Source organism: Mastigoproctus giganteus, chromosome 13, assembly GCF_048544385.1.
Source record: "Mastigoproctus giganteus isolate SK-2022 chromosome 13, ASM4854438v1, whole genome shotgun sequence".
Taxonomy (NCBI): domain Eukaryota; kingdom Metazoa; phylum Arthropoda; class Arachnida; order Uropygi; family Thelyphonidae; genus Mastigoproctus; species Mastigoproctus giganteus.
Window position 1 is genome coordinate 99,397,088 of NC_143587.1, and position 7,954 is coordinate 99,405,041.

Below are 7,954 nucleotides of genomic sequence, written 5' to 3' on the forward strand. Positions count from 1 at the left end.
TATATATAAACACAATAAATTTATTAATAGTTTAAAGGTAGAAAGAATAGAACCGGGGATGTTTTTCTTCAGAATAACTTAGATCGGTTGCCCCATCATCTGAAAATTGTGCAAAAAAGTGCAGCTGAAGTTTAATGCTTCTAAATGAAAGGAACAGAAATCCAGCAGTTACTAAGATAGGGAGAGTGTAGAGTGTGTTTAGTGTCAAATGGCACCAGGGGTTTCCCCCATCTCCGCAGGCTATACATTGTGGGTGTGAAACAGAACACTGTCAATGCCAGAGGTTTAAAAGTGTATGGATTTTGTACATATGTACTGTCGTGTACCGTTGTTCCTCTGGTCATTTAGCCGCTGGGCCCCTAATGGGACCCAACGTTGTCAGAGTTTAAGTGGTTCAGGGTGGAAGAGCTAACAGACGGCGAACGAGACGCAAAGTGTACCGTCTATACAGAACCTTCGCAAGTATAGAAAAGGATGCCACCATTCCTCTGCATAAGGCTATGTGAGACGCCCTTAGAATATTAGGTTCAGGTTTGCAGGAAAGTCATAGAGCTTCTTGAAAGGGTTCAGAGAAGGCCAACTAGATTGGTAAGGGGTGATAATCGATGTCCATATGAAGAATGGCTTAGAAGGTGCGGGTTGCAAGCTTGGCAACTAAACACTTTAGGAAGGGGCCCTGGTAGAGGTAAATAAGGCTTTGAAGGGAATCGATAGAATGAACGAGGGAGATATATTTTCACTGGTAGAAGAGAGGAGAATCAGGGGGCAAAAATACAAAATTCTGAAAAGTAACAGAAAGCTGATCTCATGAGGTTTTCTTTCGGGCAGCATAAGCAGCACCTTTTGGCGACGGAGAAGGAAGGAATGAATGATAGAAAATTCTGCCCCCCCCACCTCTTTTGGCAGCTTCAAAAAAGGTCCTCAATGTTGGCAGATTTGTATTTCAATCTGCTAGAGCTGAGTGACAACCTTATGCATTAAACTTTACAAAGTTTTCTACTCTTCAACTGACAGTGGTAGATTCCAATCCTCTCTTGATCACCTCTCTGACTCAACAAAATATAACTTGTTTCTAAACCCACTGAAATGTAAATTATGTTGCTTCCACTCGAACTGCAGTTCGACCCTTAATCTTCACTGATTATCATATTCGAAATTCGCTTACTGCGAATACTGACACATTCAAAGACAGATGTCTTATTCCGATCTGATCATTTCTCTGGTCACATCGATCCCATATCTCAGACTCCCAAACTTCTCGGTTTAATTAAGTGCTCTTCCTTGACTTTTAAGATCAGCTTTATACTTCCTGAGATTTTGTGATTAGTGTGATATTTCATCCGCATAACAAGAATACCTTCCTCGCAGACTTTGAGCGATTTCAAATCAAATTCATTAAATTGCTATGCTTTTAATATTGATTTTCACCTCCGAAACTATAAAGCACTTTTCCATTGTTTCAGAATCGCCCTTCTTCGCTTCAGACAGCAACTCCATGAGTCCCTTTTTGTTTATAACATAATGACTCCTTGATTCTTCATCTCTTCTCGAATTCACTCAGCCGCACTATTACCGCTGCCTCACTTTTTTTTTTGTTAGTTGTTGGCGCATCGGCTTCTATGGCCATAATGCACCTCCCAAGGTTTTTGCATTTTACTCTGATCCAAGCCCGAGGCGGGATTCGAACCCGCGACCTTTTCCCCCCAGCCTTCAGTCTCCTCCCCACTCTGACTAAATATCATAGCGTATGCCCCACACTACCAAAATTTTAATTGTTCAAATCAAGTCATGCATGCCCTTTTGGCCTCTAATAATCTCTTAGCGTCTTACCCTGAAAATCGCCGCGTGTTGCATTACAATTTTTTTTTTTTTTTTTTTTTTTTTTTTACATAGGCCCTAGCCACTGAAATCTCAGGAAACTAGATGGCAGGGCCTGCCAGAGTAAAGCTCCATACTACTGTGTACCTGGTCTGCCTTCACGGGGCCAAGTGTGGGCAACGTTGGGCCTCAGTAGGGGTCCAGCAGCTAAATGGCCAGATGAACAACGATACATAACATTACACTTATACAAAATCCATACACTTTTAAATCTCTGGCCTTCCCAGTGAACTGGTACACCTACAATGAAAGCAACACGGAGATGGGGGAAACCCCTGGTGCCGTTAGACATCAATACACTTTACCTTTGGGTTGCTTCTCTCTGTACTAAGTAAACTCTTTGAACACCTCCTCAAAGATAGAATCGAAATTTGCTACATGGCTGCAGGCCTACCATGGCTACATGGCTGCAGGACCCTGAATCACAGAATCAATTTGGCTTTAGGAGGGGCTGCTCCACTCTGGATGCCCTGGAAAACATTACCAGAGCTGCTGAAACAACAAACCATAAATATCTACTTGAAATAACAATAGATTTTGCTGGGGCATTTGACACCCTGTGGTGGCCAAGCGTCCTCGGCAGGCTCCGGAAGGCCAACATCCCGGCCAACCTATACCAATGCGTCAAAACATATTTTGACAACAGAATGGTTGTTGTAGAAACTCCATATCATTCTATTTCCAGACAGATCTTCAGAGGCTGCCCACAGGGCTCAGTCTTGGGTCCGCTCTTCTGGAACATGGTTCTCGACGGTTTTCTAAATCTAGACCTAGGTCGTGTGGCAACTCAGGCATACGCGGACGACCTGACCCTGGTACTGCGGGAGGACAGCAGAGCCAGGCTAGAAACTTCTGCTACTCGTGCCATTGACACCCTACAGAAGTGGACCGACGAAAACAATCTCCGCATATCCTCAACCAAGACCAGCTCAGTACTGTTAAAAGGTAACCTGGACATCAGGAGACCACCACAAATCCGCATCCAAGAAACTACAATTAAGCTGACAAAGGAACTAAAACACCTCGGGGTTGTCCTAGATAATAACCTCTCATTCACCCCTCATCTGACCTACATACAGAAAAAGATCAGAAGATACTCTGCTCTGTTCATGAGGGTCTCCCGCAAGGATTGGGGCCTGCGGAGGAGAGCCCTCAAGCTATTCTATCAAGCCGTATTCCTGCCTTCCATAACGTATGCCGCTGGCGTGTGGTACCGGAAGGCTACCTACCACGGCCGTCAACAGAAGAAAACTGGACACCACGCAACGGTATATATTACTTATAATAACAAGAGCCTGCAATACTGTAAGCACACACGCCCTCCAGGCCCTGACAGGGACTCTACCCCTAGACCTTGAAATAGTCTTCCGCGGCCTAATATATCAACTCTCCAAGGGACGTGAGGCTAACCATCTGAACTTCACTTTGGACCCTGAAACTGACCACAAATTGGAACGCAAACGTCTCCTCGCACATCTCAACCAGAGCTGGCAAACCCGCTGACAGACATCAACCAAAGGTGAAATAACTAAAAAATTTATTCCTGATTTACAACTGGTGTACCCAAACTATCCACCTTGGCTTTCTCCTGGACTTCTCGCCACCTACCTGTTGACCGGCCATGGCGCCATAAGAGGAAAACTCCATGGATTCGGATTGAGTGACACCCCCCCTATGCCACTGCGGTCTACGCGAGACATGGGGGCACTTGATGGGCGACTGTCCACTGTACGAGGATCTCCGCTGCCGATTTATAACCACCACCCAAATAATGCTAAGAGACCAGGAATATCTGATACTAACTGAAAAAGATACTTATAGTGCCTTCACTCAATATGCGCAAGACCTCTTCACAAGAAGGCGGACTCTCCCGCATCCACCACCACAACAGCAACAACCATGAAATGAATAACCTATGAGAGCAAACAGTACAAACCAACAACTAACTGCCTCAGGAAAGAAAGGAAAAGGAAGAAAGAAGGAGGAAGAAGGGAAAAGGAGGGAAAAACGAACCGGACATAACCCACGAAAAGTGCACACCGGATATGTGGACCTCCTCCAGACAGGACACAGCCTCATGAGTGACTTTCTATTCAGCTGAATTCCAACCAGCCCAATGAGACCGCAGAGCTTTCTGCATATGCCAGCCATAGTGGCAATCGGTGCCGGCGCTCTTGCTGGACCCATCTTTCTTTCCCCCTCCCTTGGCGGTGGGGGAGGAGACAGGAGGTTACCCCTCCTGCCTCCTCCCCTACTTGCCAACCCAGATTTCCTCCTGGTGGGGCATGGGCATGCCCCACTGACTTTTAATGGGGTCGCCTCCTCTATTGACCCCATTTCTTCTGTCTTTCTCCCCCCAGTCTTCAGTCTCCTCTCCCCCTTTACCTGCTCGCCAGCGTATATCCCACAGGTCAAAATTTAATAGCTCCAAATTAATTTCGCTCACATTTCGGTCTTTCAATCTAGCGATCAACCCACGCAAACGTGTTTTTTTTTTTTTTTTTTTTTTAAGGTCCTTGCCACTGAAATCTCAGGAAACTAGGTGGCAGGGCCTGCCAGAGTAAATAACTGTAATACTAGTGTACCTGGTCTGCCTCCACGGGGCAACGTCGGGCCTCAGCTGGGGTCTGGCGGCTAAATGGCCAGAAGAACAACGGTACACAACATCACACACCTCAAGATCCATATACTTTTAAATCTCTGGCCTTTACAGTGAACTGTATCACACCACAATGTAAACTACGCGGAGATGGGGGAAACCCCTGGTGCCGTTTTACCCTAAATACACTTTACCTTTGGGTTGCCAGGCAGGCACTTTACCCACCTGGCTAGCCCGCCTCACTACCAAGGCATACCGACATGAGTTTTTTTTTTTTATCCTCGCCTTTTCCCATTATTATATGGGGTCAGCGTTTTTATTGTTTTGGCATGCAATTTTTACGGCCGGATGCCCTTCCTGACGCCAACCCTCACCCTTTATGCAGGCTGGGAATATGCAGTGGTCATTCCCTGACCTTCCGCATCCTCCGTATTTGGTGGGTACGGGCTCGAACCCCGGTCTAATCAAGAAGCGTGTGCTATGCACTACTGCTCCTGCCCACCTGGCTACGGAGGCGCCGCATACCGACATGAGCAAAGACGACAATTCGCCAGAACCTACCAGGTTGGGTAAAGTGCCTGCCTGGCAACCCAAAGGTCGCGGGTTCGAATCCCGCCTCGGGCTTGGATCAAAGTACTGCAAAAACTTTGGGAGGTGCATTATGGCCACAGAAGCCGATGCGCCAACAACTACCGGAAAAAAAAAAAAAAAAAAAACCTACCAGGTCTGTTTCCATACTGCTTCATAACAATTCACGGCCTTGAAAGGCAAACCAAATCCAGGATCGCCTGAAAACCTGGAATTAGGAAGTTCTTGACCACCCATCGTACAGTCCGTACCTTTCCCCTCTGGTTTCCAGGTTAAAATAATATTTTCGAGGCAAATGGGTTCAATCAATAAAGCCGTTCAACAGGCGGTGAAAACAAGTCTTAGACAGCACGATGCACTTTCTACTGCGGTGTTACGTAAAAGTGGATGTTTTAATGTTTTAAAAGTTAATGACAGTTTAGACTGCTAGCGATTACATATAGAGAATAAAGTTAGAAAACATGGCACAGTCTTTGAAAAAAAAAAACCATAACTTCATAAAAAAAACGTTCGTGTTCATTCAATAACGAACTTTTAAAAAATTTTCCCGCTACGAGGATTTATTAAAAAGTAATAATAATAATAAACGTATTAATTTTCAACAAAATAAAATAAGTTAATTTGTGTATTCGTGTGAGTTGATACAAAAATATTTGCATTTATAGTTACTTTTTCCACTTATGCTACACATAATATATTGGGCGGAACAATGAGTGATCTACTCGAAATGCGAAAATAATAAACACAGATTACGTTTGGTTTGCAAATTTTGGCAGCGATCTTTCTTTAAAACCATAGAATTAATTATGGTTTTAAAGAAAGCCACAATTATGCATCTCTCGTTCAGTTGATATCTTTATTGTCCCAAGTCGAATAAAGTTATTGAAAAGTTCTCACAAGAAACAGCAACAAATAATGAATTTAAAAAAAAAAATTCGTTATTTTTTGTTATCTTGGCATTAAAAAAATCTTTCATATGGCTATCGCCATGAAATTCCCACTTTCATTTCAGTCATGTGTGAACTGCTGCAATGTTCTCTTGGGCTATGAATAATTCAGCACTTGCAAATCGAAGAAATAATAAGGGATCTGCTAACAATGTGGCATTTTATTCGAAAAGTATTTCACAAGCACGGATTTTGGTATGGAATGTTGTCGCTCCAAAGTACCCCCCCCCCCCCCCGAAAAAAAGGAATTTTAATATAACTGAAGGTTTTATATTTTTGTAATTTACTGCAGGTCTTAATTTTTAAAACTCAATATTTCCCGAGAGGAAAAAAACAAAATTTCTTACCTTACCATATAAAGTCTTAAATATCACAGCTGTATCAATTAAACCGCGAATTAATGAAAGACATAAGTGATCTAGCATGAAAGCTGACAAATCAAAAGTTTAAGATGCTCTGCTGCATAGCAAATATTTTACATTATTAAGAGGAATTTAAGAAATGGCCAAATATGCGAATGCCTACGGATTATTTAATTTATTTTTTATTTATATAATTTATTTATTTATTAAAAATACAAAGAAAACAGGCGGCAATTCCTCGCACCTCTTCCAATTAAATGTACAATATCCTCTCAAAAGTCATGGGACACCCTCTGATTGCAATAAACTGTGTGATTGTGATATGCAAAAACATATATATATATATATATATATATATATATATATATATTTATTTATTTTTAAATTTTATTATAAAGGTGATCAGCGGTTAGATCTGAATTCATTTCAAACGTACACATCTAATAACCACACGGAAATAGCTAACAAAGTTTCGGAGGAGAATGCCACGTGGGACAAATGTCTATGCATACTTATTGCTCAGGCAATTAATATTCCTAGGTCAACAACCCGCAACATGCTAAAGAAATTAAAGTCTAACGGTGATACTACACTTGATCTTAGCCAAAAGGCAGAGAAGCGATTCTAACGGTAACACTGTGCCCATGAAAAGACAAGCAGCTGTAAAACTCTGACTGACAGGACCAATGTACCTCGTGTTAAGACGGCTAGTTACCGCATCTCACCATCAGACCCCAGATAATCTGAATTGGGAACGAAGAGCAGCAACGGGCAAACCTGCAAGTCGGGTTTACAACACCGAGATCCCGGGATCCCGAATACCGCCATCCCGGTCATTTTCAAATATCGGTATTGATACAAAAATACTGGTTTTTCGGTACTAATTTAAAAAATATAGTTTATAATTTAATCACATGAAGGTTATAAAATCACGTTTATGTCATTATGACGTCGTTATCTCTACTAGCAAATGTTCGATAAATCATCGATAGGACACCATGAAACCAATCTGTCCAACTTCATGTCTGACCATATCGTAACTCCCAAGTCCCGTTCCTCACTATTGACTTCAGTTCAACTCCACCAAGTGTATAAGTTATTTGGGGTTGCTGTTCCCCAGGTGTAAGACCTTGCATTTTGCTGAATTAAAGCATATAGCTGCCACTTTTCTGACCATCCCAGAAGTCTATCTAGGTCACTCTGAAGAAGCTCTGCTTGGCGGCGATCATTAACTACTCTACTGATCTGCAAGTTTAGACCCCACACTCTATATCCCTTCATAGATGCCATTTAAAATAATCAAAAACAACAGTGGTCCCAATACTGATCCTTGGGGAACCCCACTTCTTACATTAACCCAATCTGAGGAATAATCATCTATCACAACCGCCTGCCTGATGCCCTCAAGCCATCGTGCTATCCATCTAAGGATTTTCCCTATGATTCGAGCCTGCTCCAACTTATAAAGTAACCGCTCATGTGGGACTGAGTCAAATGCTTTGCTGATATCTAAATAAACAATGTCGAAATTATTCTCTAAATCTAGCTCACGAGTGACCTGTCAAAATGGCTCACCAGAT

The 7,954-nt window shown here is 42.6% G+C and overlaps 1 pseudogene; it reads right to left on the reverse strand.

The window, feature by feature from the left end:
• Nucleotides 1–6,862: 6,862 nt before the first annotated feature.
• On the reverse strand, nt 6,863–6,997 carry LOC150076297 (U2 spliceosomal RNA; annotated as a pseudogene).
• Between the last annotated feature and the right edge of the window lie 957 nt (nt 6,998–7,954).